The sequence below is a fragment of the Suncus etruscus genome, chromosome 3, assembly GCF_024139225.1.
Source record: "Suncus etruscus isolate mSunEtr1 chromosome 3, mSunEtr1.pri.cur, whole genome shotgun sequence".
Classification (NCBI taxonomy): domain Eukaryota; kingdom Metazoa; phylum Chordata; class Mammalia; order Eulipotyphla; family Soricidae; genus Suncus; species Suncus etruscus.
In genome coordinates this window covers 123962188-123976401 of record NC_064850.1, presented here as the reverse complement: position 1 = coordinate 123976401, position 14214 = coordinate 123962188, and the positions used below count along the sequence as shown (strand labels likewise).

Genomic DNA, 14214 nt, shown 5'->3' with positions numbered 1-14214 from the left:
GGGAGGGTGAGAAGGGCCACAACGCATGGGTCAGCAGGAGTGTTGCTTGTAGTTTCTTGTTGGTCATGAGGTGTGGGGTTGAGAAGGTGTCCTTTTGCTTTGGGAGCTGGGTAGTGGCTTATTGGGGCTGCTTTAATACAAAGGTAAAAGATATATGGCTTAAACTAGATTATTAGTAATTTATTAATTTCACCTTTACATTTACTGCATGGTTTTATATCTTCTTATAGCTACATAACATTTAAATTGATATAGAAACCACCACCTCTTTAGCCAGTATTGATGTAACTGGATATTTGTATTGTTTTCATAGCCTGACTAAGCATTGTAGTAAACATATGTGTACATATATAATTTGTAATTCACATTTCTTTTTTTTATGTATAGATGCCAAGAAGTGGCTTTATGTTGTATGAGTTCTATTGTGGGGCTGGAGAGATGGCATGGAGGGTAAGGTGTTTGCCTTTTATGCAGAAGGTCATCGGTTCATATCCTGGCATCCCATAGTCCCATATGGTCCCCCGCGCCTGCCAGGAGTGATTTCCGAGCATAGAGCCAGGAGTAACCCCTGAGCGATGCCGGGTGTGACCCCCCCCCCAAAAAAAAAGAGTTCTATTGTTACTCTTTGAAGAAAATTCCATACAGCTTAATATACAGGTTGAATAATTAGGGTTAATTTTTACCATACCCCCTCCAACAATCATTGTTCCTAGTTTTTATGGTATACATGTTTATAAATGGCATGGCATGGAATCTCATTGCTCTTTAGATTTTCATGTATGTGACCATAAATGATGATAAACTCTCTTTACTATGCCTGTTTTGAGGTCTCTGTTCATTTGTTCTGATCATTTTCTCTTGAGATTGTTGGATTATTTTATGAGTACTCTGTATGCATGCATATTTCATAGAGACTCTTTATCTGATATATTATGTGCAAATAATTATCACCATTCATTAAGTCAGATACTTTTATTTTTATAATTCAGGTATGCACCACATAAATCTACTAAATTCTATTTTGTAAATTCCTGTTTATTATGTTTTTATTCTGATACAACTCTATCATGTTAGACATTTATTTTCTTCATTTGTAACAGTAGATATCCTGCCTCCTATTAGAATTATCTTACTTTCCTGCATTATACTATTATTATCTTATTAGATAATTATGCTTATCTTCCATAAAATAGATATTAACACATGGCATGATGAGAGTGGGAGTTGAAAAGCTAGCTGCTTAAGATAAAAAACACTTTAATTTTTTAAGTGTTTCAAACATTAATATTTCTAAGCAAAAACCCCAAATAAATTCTCCATTTAACAACAGAAGGAAAAGAGGATTAAATAACACAATAAAGTGTGGTAATTAACATAAGGTTTCAGGCATTTTTAAAAAAATTTTAGTGCTTTGTTTTATATTTGTTTTGTTTTGTTTACCAAACAACCAAAGTGTCATTTGAAATATTCATTTAAAAAGGTGATGTGATATACCATTTTCTTGCCTCCTATTTCTAGTAGCAACTATAAATGAACATTAAAAATAATGCATTATCTAAATTCTATAAGAAATAATAAATTTTTAAGTATTAGAAAGGGAATGCTGGAACCTGCAGCATAGCTCAGTAGACAGAACATTTGTTTTGCACAAGAATCCTGGATGAAATCCAGCACCACATGATATCACATGTACTGAATGACCCCCAAACCCTGCTCCCATATACACACATGTGCCTTACTTGTTTTTGTGTGCAAATGCCAGGAAGGACACAGTGATAGGAATAAAAATATTCTCAAGAATATCTTACTACAATTTTATTTTGGTCTTTTGGGCCACATATGGTGGTGCTCAGTGTTATTCCTGACTCTGTGCTCAGAAATTGCCCCAGGTTTGGGGTGAACATATGGGATGCTGGGAATCACACCTGCATCTGTCATGGGTCAGCTGCATTCAAGGCAAATGTCCTACCATTGTGCTACCACTCTGGTCCCTCTTAGTAAGAAAGAATAAGAAGAGTAAGAAAATACCAAGGATACTTTGATGATAATATATAGAGGCATACTTCTACAATACATTTGAGTCACATAAAAAGTGTTACTTAATTTAGAGATGAAAATGAGAAGCAAAAGTTCAAAGTATTGAATCTAAACTCTCAGGTTCCGACTTCTAACAAAGTGAGACAGGTCTGAAGTCAGAAGGTCATCTGTAATATAATCTAAACACACACACACACACTTAGATAAAAAGAAAAGACTTTGGAAAATTCCCTATTTTACCCTCACTCCTATCCCAAGACCACAGTCAAAGTGGCCAGCTCCACAGAGATCTGGAAAAGAAAAAGCTTTAAAGAAAAATGTCACACCTGGAATGTGGGACCGTAAGGTTTCACTCCCAATCAAAGAGGCTACATTGAAAGAATTACATCCAATGAGAAAAAAATGTGGATGTTAATTGATGTAGAAACAGACAAATTCCATAATCCCACATAAAGGAAGCAAAAGATAGGTGTATTTTAACCATCAATTATCCTATGGTTGACAAAATTTCTGATGCTTTTCTCTCCATAAGAATGTCTCCTGAAATAAATTTTTTATCCTGAATGCTAGTAAAAGACACATATTGATATGAGACATATGTAAATGGCTTTTATAAACACAGTCTCATTCAGACACTGTTGATATATGGCACTTGGACTTGGAGTCTTGAACTTGGACTTGTAAATCCCCACTATAATGAGAGTTGAACCTGGTCACACACCCCTAGGTATAATAGGATCGGTGCAAAAACCAAGACCACCAACTATAGACGACTGATTAAAACAACAGTGATGGAACAAAACTTCTAGAACCGTAAAGAAAGACTCCATCCTAGGCTCCATCCTATGACCTGTGCAAATACCAAGGTCCCTAGTTACAGAGACCTGATCTTATCATCCATGACTAAGCAGATAATTTCCAGACACCACTAAAGGACCTAGGGGAGAGTAAAAGAACATGTAAGAAGCCTGGAGTTATGCCCGTGACAGTATACTTCAAGGGCAAAGAAACCCTGTATCTCTTAGGCCAAGAAAATTCCCTTTCTAATCTCCCCAATAATTACTGTGCCTAAGTTCAACTTCTTGACTCATGCAGATACCGAGACTTCTAGATACAGAGGTCTGATTTTATCACCCAGGATGGAGCAGAAGTCTTCCATACACCACAAAAGCACCAAGGGGAGAGTAAAAGAACCTAAAAGGAATCAATAGTTAATCCCCATGACAGTATACTTCAAGGGTGGAGAAACCCTGTATCTCTTAGGCAAAGGACATTCCTTTTCAAATGACCCCAATATTTACTGTGCATCTGCAGGAGGGAAAAAAACAGCACAAAACAATTTTTATTATTATTATTTACTCATCTATTTTTTGTTAATTTCATTGTTGTAGTTTGGCTATTGAAGTGGATGTCTCCGTTTATATTTATTTATTTATTTTCTTCTTTTCTTTTCTTATGTGCTCTGCCACATTTTTTTATCTCAATACCATGGCCTTTATATGGTGCATACCCCCCTTTTCTTTTCTTTTCTTTTTTTTTTTTTGGAATGCTCACTGGATATTTTATTTGACAGTTCTTTATGTACTATGTGGTGTTTCACCTTCTTTTTCCCCTTTGTCTCTCGAACCAAGGATGAAAGCCTCTAGAAGGACTCTGCCATTTCCATCCTTTTTTTTTTCTTTTTTATCTCCAGGTTATTACTTTTCTCTTCTTCAAACAAAACCATATAACTTGAACTATCTAGTCCTGCCTCCCAATTGGAAGGGGAATAAGAGAGGTACCAAGACCAAACAGGTGTAAGATCACTAAGTAGTAAGCTAGGCACAGAGGGAACCACTTACTCTAGCAGCCCCAGGGGTGAGGGAAGAGGATATGGGAAGGACGGGAACGGAGGTAGAGGGAGGACAATTCGGTGATGGGAATTCCACTGATTTTATGTTAATATGTACCTAAAATATTATTGTCAACGATATGTAAGCAATCATGATTAAAAGGACGGGAACGGAGGTAGAGGGAGGACAATTCGGTGATGGGAATTCCACTGATTTTATGTTAATATGTACCTAAAATATTATTGTCAACAATATGTAAGCAATCATGATTAAAATAAAAATTATATTAAAAAATTACTGTGCCTATACAAAAAAAGAAACACAAATTAATTTTTAGTTGTTATTGTTGTTTTTTTTTGTTTTTTTCTTTGTTTTGTTTTGTTTTATATTTTTGTGCTCTGTTTTGTTATTTTGGGGCCGGGATTATTGCTTGGTTGTTGGCTTTATTGCTATGGTGCTTTTCGGGATTTTAGTTTGATCTTTTTTGTATTGTTGTTATGTTTTTCTTCTTTTTTCCCTTCTTCTCTTAAATCTATATTTATAGCATCTAGAAGGACTCCTCCCATTTTTGCTTGTTTGATTTGTGCCCCCCCTTTTCTTCTTTCCTTCAAACAGAACCACATAACTTGAACCATCTTGTTCCGTCTCACAAAAAGATGGGGAAATAATGAAGTGTACCATGATCAAACAGCTGTATGAACATTGAGTAGAAATAAAAAATGATTAGACTTAGGTACCAAATCCAAAGCCAACGACAACAGGATTGATACCCAATCTACAACAAGCTAGACACAAAGGGGACCTCTTATACTATAAGCCCGGAGAGCAAAGGAGGAGGATATGGGATGAATGCTGGGAATGGTGGTGGAGGAAGGATAACATTGGTGGTGGGAATGCCCTGATTCAATGTTACTATACACCTAAAATTTTACTGTGAATGATTTTTAATTCACTTTGGTCAACATAAAAATTATTAAAAAAATAAACGAAAAAACATTGGTGAGATGCTGGTTGGTTTGTATCTCTTTGTTCTTTCTTGAACCTGGGCCTCCCCTGGCCATCTACTTTTCCTCTTCAAAAACCCCAGTTGGTGGCAGGCCTCAGAATCCAAGAGGAATAAAAAGTTTCTCCATCTCTCTCTCTCTCTCTCTCTCTCTCTCTCTCTCTCTCTCTCTCTCTCTCTCTCTCTCTCTCTCTCACTTTACAAGTAACTCCAATTTTTCATTTAGAGGAGCTCATTAGGAAATAAGAAAATTTAAAATAAGCAATTAAAGAAACATGTATATTCTGATATATTTTACTTTTTGTATCTGTGTGTTTAATTTGTACCTTTGGATCACTAAAGAAAACACTATTAAAATCTAAACTGTTTTCACTCAATTTGAGATTCTATTTGAGATCAGCTATCCTAATTGTCTAGAAGATAATGAATTGTATAGTTAAAAAAATACAACAAAAAGAACTTAAATTTCATGGAAGAACGTATCACATCTTTATTTTTTAACAACTAGTAGACTTTTTGTTATTCTGTAGGGTTTAATAAATTGTTTATTCCTAATTAACTCAAAGGACAAAACTAGGAAAAGTTTGATCAATTCTGATGAATAATTATATTGATGCTTCTAATAGAATAAATTCTTTGAAGCAAAAAGATGAAACACAATATATTTTGTATAATCTGCAGTGCCTTTCTTTGTGCTTAAATAAGACACAAATCAAAATATATTTTCATAAAATTGGATTCAATGAAAAAAAGATAAAGCATTTGAATATAGGATATATGTGCAACCAGAAAATACTATAAAAGATATAATTTTTGTCTACTACTCTGAGTTTATATGACCATTACCTATAGAACAAAGCTTATAGAATAAAAATCATATGAATATATATGTATATCTCTGTACATATTTGCACATATAATTCAACTGATATCAACCATATGTATGTTATGCCCTCAGTAGTGGTCCATGTGATGGTATTGATATTTACATACTGAATAGATAATATTTTTCTTTCTAAAGAAACTATTGGGCTTTGGGGAGGAAAGAAAGTTATGAAAAATAAATTGCTATTCTTTTCTATCATAAGTGATACTTTGTGACAACTTGCAAGAACAAAAGCAAACACACAACTTCAAATTATAAAAATTATAACTTCACAGATGGGTACATTTAAAACAGAACAACTCAGAGTGATGGGGCCCAGAAGAAACAGAGTCTTAAATTAATAACAAAGTCAGCCAGGAGCTGGTCATTATCCAATGAGTGTAAAAAATTGCAGTGGTTATTGCTATTTTACTCATTGTTTATCTGTGTGCACTTAGAATAGACATCAGCTAAAAATTGTATTTCTAAATGGGAAATAAATACAATGAACTCTTAAGTGTCTAGAGTTAAGAAAAAAAGCATTCTATCTTATTTTGACAAGTTATTTATTTTGTTCTTTTAAACTTTGTTATAGTTTTCACTTAGTTATTAACATCATCAGAAGTTGATTTAATTTCATTTGAAGATAGTTATAGTATATGCTTTCTAAATTACTTAAAGATTCTTCTTCTTAATAATGTGAAACACTTGCTATGAAGCACAGTAATTAAAAAGAAACAATAAATCCTACGTAAACTTTTTCCTGTAAAAACAAATCTGATTTATGAGAAAATTTTAAGAATAAAAAGGCATCTTATAAAAATTTACTGTATTCAATGTAGATAATCACTCACTCACAATTTCTCCAAGGTAAAGTAGGTGATGTGTGTACTCTAATGAAAAATAAACTTGAAAATCTAAAACTATTATATCCAAATGGTTTAGATAGTTAATATAACATGATCAAAGAAACCTACATCAGTAGTCTTATTAGCCCTAATAGTATCACTCTCTTTTTTAGGGTGAAATATTTCAGAATTTTCTGATTCTGCTTTAATTATGATGAAGTAAAATAGATTGTAAACAACCTAGTTATGTATTTTATTTTATTTTTTTAGTTTTTGGGCCACACCCTGCAGTGCTCAGAGATCACTCCTGCCAGGTTTGGGGTACCATTTGGGATTCAGGGGTTTGAACCCAGGTTCATCACGGGTAAACCACATGCAAGGCAAATGCCCTACTGTTGTGCTATCACTACAGCCCCAAAGTTAAGAATTTTAAATATGCATATATCATATAAAATGGTAAATATTATATATATTATATATGTACATATAAAATCTTGCTCAGAAAGAATAACACCAAAATAACAGTAAGTAATCAGCGTGGTATTTTTTCTCAAAACCTGTAGATTTGTAGATTAAGCTCTGGAAAATATTGCCTTTACATATTACTTGTTATATAGTAAAATGATGGCTTCCGTTTTTTAACATTTGTGTTTGGGCCCATGTTGCTTTTCTAAAATTAAACATGCGTATCTATGCAAGACATTTCAAAAAGAAGTTTGGAAATACAATATATAAGTGCATATTATACAACATGTATATAATTATATGTACATTGTAATGGTATCTTATACAATATATAATTGTATATAGTGGAAATAAAATATATAACAATTGTTGAATAAGTAGAATCAGTAAGACTTAGGGAAATGGCAATACGTAATTTATTCTTTATATTCCTAATTCTGAAATGAATAAAAATTTTAAGTTAATGTTATAGTCTCCCATAGTCTGTCATTTTTCTACCCATAAACTTCTCATTGTAACACTTTCAATTATTAATTCAATTTATTTGCTCAGATTCATCTAAATATTTTATAGTGCCCAGTTCTGAATCATCCCTTTCTTAATGTACTCACATAAATGCTATCCTTCCCATAAATATATTTATATAAAATTTTCCTTCATGTCATATTTAATATCTCAAACAATCTTCTAATTAGTCTAAAAATAGTTCTTTGTTATATGTTGTCGATGTATGGCAGTTGGACTTGGATATGTCCCTTAGATACCCACTGAATGACAACTGAACCTGGACACGCCCTCTGGACACAACCCCTTGCCATGCCAGGAATAAAAGGAAAGCCTGGACAGTTGGAAGGAGGGCTGAGGATAGTAGCTGGAGCAGCATCTGACTGTTCGCAGATATAAAGCATCAAAGAGATGCTGCCTGCTTTCTATATATTCCTTTCTCTTTCTTGTAGCAGAGCCTCTTCTGGCCACCTCTAGTTGATGAATTTCCATCTATCTCTCCTTCTATTTCAGAAACCCCTGGGCGGTGGCAGCAGGTCTCAGACTACAGGAGGAATAAAGTATATACTTGGTTTCTACTTCTCTCTTCTCTCTATCTCTCAGTTGGGGAGGGGGGATAGGCTGTCACTACAATCTATTAGTAGTTGAATGCTGTATAGTACACCTCAACGAATACTATTTTTATTTCCATGATTTTTCCAACTGTTTACTCTTATTTCTTTATTGACAAATCATTGATTGGAGATAGGACTTGAATATTTTACTTGAATAAGTATTTTTCAAAAGAGTTACAGTCTTAGTATGTGTACATAAGTATCAATACATTTTTAGGGAAATACATATTTAGGGAAAGTTATAGGTATAATGCTAATATATAAAATAAAATGAAAATTATTTTTATCTATAATAATTAGTGATCCATGTGTAGTATAATACAACTTCCTGGGTTTTACCAAAGTCCAGGTACCATCCAACCAAAGATAACCCTCACATATTTTCCCACTTATCCTCTAAATGTAAATTCTGGGTGCTTGTATATTGTGTTGAAATTCTTTAATCCTCCACCTTCCATTTTCTCTAAGAACTCTTAAGTGCCACTAAACAAAAATGGAGGATTTGGTATTAGATGTATTGCCATAATTTTGAAGATGATTTTGAAGTTTATTTCTGTTACATAAGATATCTTTTAATAGCACTGAATTGGAGAAGAAAATGCAAAATGATATATTAATGTCATTGTGAATAATATTTTTATTTAAAAAAATTAGTATTTCTATTAATTTATATGTATTTTAAAATTTTGCTAACCTATTGATAGATTGAAGCCATTTTAATTTTTATAAATAGAATTAACTTTTATATGCTGTTAATAGTCTATATTCTCTTTGGTTTTTAGTTTTTCTATGTGGGCCCTAACCTGCTATATTTGGGATTTACTGTTTGATCTGTGCTCAGAGGTCACTCTTGATGGAACTCTTGGTACCATATAGGGCATTCAGATTAAATTCGGGGTATCTGTGGTTAAGACACCAACCAGTTTTATGTCTCCAAGCCCCAAAATATATCAATTTTATTATTTATTATTTTGTTTATTATAATGTACATCACTAAACTTCTTAGTTTTATTTGAAATGTTTTGAATCATCTTCAAAGATGAGTTCAGTGTTTTCAAATATGTTACACTTCAGGACACATGGAAAACATTCCTTATCTACAAATAAGACAAAATTATATTATTTTTGCCTTTTAAGTATTGTTATATTCTTTATTGCATTAATATTTTATTTGTACTGAGTGTTAAGTTTTATGGAAGTTAGCTTATTATTTATTATTTCCTGGTATTAAAGAGTTTCATTAGAACATTTACTGACATTTTCTAGTCATTAGATTAGTGATTCATTATATTCTCAAAATTATCCAAGTAGCCCAGACTTTATTTCAGTTACTGGAAGAAAATTATAATAAAACCCAAAATGTACTTTTAGAAAAGTGACTCATGTCTGTTAGTCTTGTAGAAATGCTCACAACTTAACAGTTGAAAAATTTGACTTGGTTGATATGACTAAGATAATTGCTATGGCCAAGTTATATTCCAGATTTAAATATTCCAAGTCAATTTATACATGTGCATAATTTAGCCTCAGAAAATACCCTATATATTTAATGACAGTACTGCGTGTTCTAGTAAGGAATTTTTCTGTTGGCATTATTATTGAAACACAACTTCAGTAATGATTTTATAGAGATATTCTGATCTTTCCAGAACAATATCAAATGGAATTATGATATTGATGACCACCAAACTAAAGATCTGCTAAAATAAAACATTTTATAAGTTTAGACATGTTTCACCTTATGTAACCAATTATTAATTTCAATACCATCTTATTATGCTTTTTATGCTTATATCATTCAGATTTTTAATCAGGCCAAGAAGAAAGCACAGGGATTATAGCACTTGTTTTATACATAGTTAACTCTTGCTCAATGTCTGGCACTACAAAGGTTACCCAAATACCAGGAGTGGTATTTGAGCACAGAGGTATTGAGCACAGAGGCAGGACTCAAAGATTCCACCTGAACACATCCAAGTGTGGCCAGAGCCTTTCTATCCTTCCTGAAAATATTAAATAAGTCCAGAATCATTATGTATTTTCTCCCTATCCATATTGTAATGACTATACTATTAGAAGTTTCTCAGGAAATTGAACTTAAGACAGTTTAGGAAAGTAATTAAGAAGTATTGAATCTATTTCTTGTTCTAGAGCTTAGAGATGCTAATTTCTACTTTTTAAAATAAGCCCTAACATGAATAATGTATGTAAACATGACCTATAAAGTGTGAATCACTGTTAGGTGTGAGGAAACACATTTAAAAGCAGAAATAACCATCTTTCACAATTGGTAGTTAGCTACAATTCATAAAGTACATACAACACAAACAAATATAAATGCCTCTGTGTTCTGGCCAAAAATATGGCTGGTCTTATGTCTAACCAAATTTTATCTGCAGTTGCTATTTTGCAATGGGTTTGCCACCAGAACACATGTTGTGAAAACCAGACAACTAAATGCAAGCCAAAATGGGACAAGAAAAGACATCAACATTGTTGTCATTGGGCACTTTGACTATGGCAAGTCCAACATCACTGGCCATCTGATCTACAAATGAGGCAGCATTGACAAGAGAACTATGGAGAAATTTGAGAAGGAGACTGCTAAGATGGGAAAGGGCTTGGTCAAGTATGCTTGGGTCTTGGATAAGTTAAAAGCTGAGCATGAATGTATTATCACTATTTTTATCTCCCTGTGGAAGTTTGAAACCAGCTAGTATTACTTGAGCATCAATGATGTCCCAGGACACAGATACTTTATCAAAAACATGATTACAGGCAACTCTTAGGCTGACTGTGCTGTCCTGATTGTTGCTACTGGCATGGGTGAATTAGAGGCTGGTGTCTCGAGGAATTGGCAGACCCATTAGCATGACCTTAGGCTTACACACTAGGTGTAAAGCAGCTTATTGTTTGTGTTAATAAAATGATTCCTCTGTGCCACCCTACAGCTAGAAGAGATATAAGAAAATTGTTAAGGAAATTAGCATTTACATTAAGAATATTGGCTACAACCCAAATACCATAGCATTTGTGCCAATTTCTGGTTGGAATTGTGACAATATGCTGGAGCCAAGTGCTAACATGCCATGGTTTAAGGGGTGGAAAGTCACCCATAAAGATGACAGTGCCAGTGGAACTATACTGCTTGAAGTCCTGGATTGCATCCTGCCACCCACTTGTCCAACTGACAACTGCCTGCTTCCACCCCTCCAGGATATGTACAAAGATTGTAGGTATTGGTACTGTCCTATGGGCCAAGTTGAGACTGGTGTTCTCAAACCTGGCATGATCATATTTGCTTCAGTCAATGTTACAACTGAAGTTAAGTCTGTTGAAATGCACCATGAGGTTCTTAGTGAAGCTCTTCCTGGGGACAACATGAGCTTCCATGTCAAGAACGTATCTTTTAGATATGGTAGTGCTGGCTATGCTCTTGTGCTGGATTGTCACACAGTCCACACTAAAAATAGTGATAATACATTCACACTCAGCTTTTAACTTATCCAAGACCCAAGCATACTTGACCAAGCCCTTTCCCATCTTAGCAGTCTCCTTCTCAAATTTCTCCATAGTTCTCTTGTCAATGCTGCCTCATTTGTAGATCAGATGGCCAGTGATGTTGGACTTGCCATAGTCAAAGTGCCCAATGACAACAATGTTGATGTCTTTTCTTGTCCCATTTTGGCTTGCATTTAGTTGTCTGGTTTTCACAACACATGTTCTGGTGGCAAACCCATTGCAAAAAAAAAAAAAAAAAAGCTTGCTGAGCTGAAGGAGATTGTCATTCTGGGAAAAAGCTGGAAGATGACCTTAAATTAATGAAGTCTGGTGATACTGCCATTGTTGATATGATGCCTGGCTAGACCATGTGTTTTGAGAGCTTCTCTAACTACGCTCTGTCATTTTGCTGTTCCTGACATGAGACAGACTATTGCTGTGGGTGTCATCAAAGCAGTGGACAAGAAGGCAGCTGAAGTTGGCAAGGTTATGAAGTCCGCCAAGAAAGCTCAGAAGGCTAAATGAATATTATTACCCCAAGAACCTGCCACTCCAGTCTTAATCAGTGGTGGAAGAATGGTCTCAGAACTGTTTTACGCAATTGACCATTTAAGTTTAATCATAAAGGATTGGTTAATGATAACAATGCACCATACAACTTTTAGAATGAAAGGAAAATGTTTTGTGGACCATTTGTTTTTGTGTATGTACATGGCAGTCTTAAGGTATTAGTTTTTAAAATCAATTCTTTATTTGTTTTTGTTTGTTTGTTTTATTTTATTTTTTATTTATTTATTTTTGGTTTTTAGACCACACCGGGTGACTCTCAGGGGTTACTCTAGGCTATGCGCTCAGAAATCGCTCGTGGCTTGAGGAACTATATGGGACTCCAGGGGATAAAACCACAGTCAGTTTATCCTAGGCCAGCCACATTCAAAGCAAACAACCTACTGCTGCACTACTACTCCCAGCCCTAAAATCAATATATTTTTTTAAATTTTTATTGTGACTGAAGTGCATTACACAAAATTATTTAAGGTACATGGTGACAATGAATGAAGGGCAATCCCACCACCAATGTTGTCCTCCCTCCACTCCTGTTCCAGCTTGTCTCCCATATCTCCCTCCTTTACCCCCCCCAGAATACTAATGTAACTGGTTTCCACTTTACAACTTGTTGTAGATTGGGTATTTATTCTGTTGTCATTGACTTTGGGTTTGGTGTTCCAGTCTGATCATTCTTTATTTTCACTACATGTTCATATGACTGGTCCTGGTATCATTCCCCCCCCCCCCTCAATTTATGAAGCTGAATGCTTCAAGTTATGTGATTCTATTGGAGATAAAAATGTTAAGGGAAAGAGAAGAAAAATTTGGTATCAACTACCAAAAAAAATGCACCCAGCCCCCCAAAAAATCACCAAATAATATCCACAAGAGTGAAAAAGAAAGAAAAAAGTGGAACAAAAAAGAGAAGGAGAATAATATCAAAAACAAGCAAAACAAAACAAAACAAGGAAAAGGAATGCTGGAGTGGCAGGGTTTGGTGTTCCTCCCACTGTTTTTGTTTGTTTGTTTGTTTGTTTTTGCACAGGCACAGTAAGTATTGGGGAAGGATGGAAATTTCCATGGGCTAAGAGATTCAGGGTTTCTCCACTTTTGAAGCATACTGTCATGGGAACAACCACTGGCTCCATACATACTCATTGCCATATCCCAGTTTTTTTGTTTTTTTTTTTTGTGGTGTCAGGAAACTTTCCTTTCAGTTGTGGATGAGAAAATCAGGCCACTGTAGCTAGTAATCTTGGTATTTGCGCAGGTCCTAGGACAAGGTCTAGGATAGAGTCTTTGCAGTTCTAGAGATTCTGTTCCATCATTGTCGGTGTGTTCAGTCTTCTGTATCATGTGCTCCAGGTTTTTGCTTGGTTCCTAAGCCGAAGCTAGTAAATTATGGTTCCAAAAGTTCTGCTCAGTCTCAATTGTCGAAATTGGGCCTCTGTACTAAGAAATCTTGGTTTTTTTAAGAGTCCTTGGCTACAGCCTAGGGTAGGGTTTCCCTTATTGGTCTCAAGATAAATTCTGCCCAGTCACGGTTGTCAAAGTCAGTTTTCTGTAGTTAGTGCTCTTATTTTTCATAGTTCAAAGGATGGTACAACTTCTGATTTCCACTTAGTGTTAGGTGATGTGATAGAACCTCCTGGGCTTAGGTCAAATTTTCATTTCCTCGCTGTCCTTGTCATGTTAACACTGGCACAAGTAAATCTCCCAATGGAGTTTAGTTCCTGGTTGTTGCAGGGAGCTGTTTCAGTTCTATGTTTGAACCTGGGGTTTGAGATTGAACTAACATATGTCCAGGATGAGAGGCACCCTTGTGTAAAAAGTGTGAGTTCTTATCCTTAGAAGATAAGATCTTGTTTCTGTGTCTATGATTTCCCCTTATTTACTGTGCCTATACAAAAACATATGGTGTCCTTCTGTATTGCTGGTGCTATTCTGGGTAAGGGTGACAGGCTACACACACAGTATCTGTGGTCTGGTCTGAGCT

General features: G+C 34.8%; 1 pseudogene; it reads left to right on the top strand.

Moving 5' to 3' along the window:
- The window catches only part of LOC126004448 (elongation factor 1-alpha 1-like), a 120123-nt pseudogene extending 107929 nt beyond the window's left edge, over positions 1-12194 (top strand).
- Positions 12195-14214: the final 2020 nt, after the last annotated feature.